Raw genomic sequence first — 534 nt, forward strand, 5'->3', positions numbered from 1 at the left:
CAGAAGTTCTCCCACTGCAGACACAGCTGATTCTCACAGCCAGTTGGCCTGGAGGTCAATTCCTCCCAGTGATACCAACAACAATCAAGCCTTAACTACAACAAGACTGTGCACACAGCCCACAAAGGGGTGCACCAAGAGTGTCCACCTCAGGTAACTGGGGAGGCTGAGCCACTGGGCCCTATAGGACACCTAGCACAGAAAGCCATTCTATCAACACAGGGAAGCAGCCAAAATGTGGAGACAAAGAAACAGGTCATTAAAATACATCCTGTCACCTGATCCCAAAAGCAAGTTGCTAAATTAAAATAGCAAAACAATTCCAATGCTACCCTTAAATTATGCTTTCATATCTGCTTGCTTTCTATATTGGACCAGTTCATCCAGTTTTTTGTTTGTTTTTGTTGTTGTTGATACTGTTTTTAATTGAGGTATAATGAAATATCACATGATATTCGTTTCAGGTGTACAACTATGGTGCAATGTTTGTATATATTGTGAAATGATCACCACAATATGTCTAGGTAACATCTG

This window comes from Myotis davidii, unplaced genomic scaffold (genome assembly GCF_000327345.1).
Source record: "Myotis davidii unplaced genomic scaffold, ASM32734v1 scaffold450, whole genome shotgun sequence".
NCBI classification, from domain to species: domain Eukaryota; kingdom Metazoa; phylum Chordata; class Mammalia; order Chiroptera; family Vespertilionidae; genus Myotis; species Myotis davidii.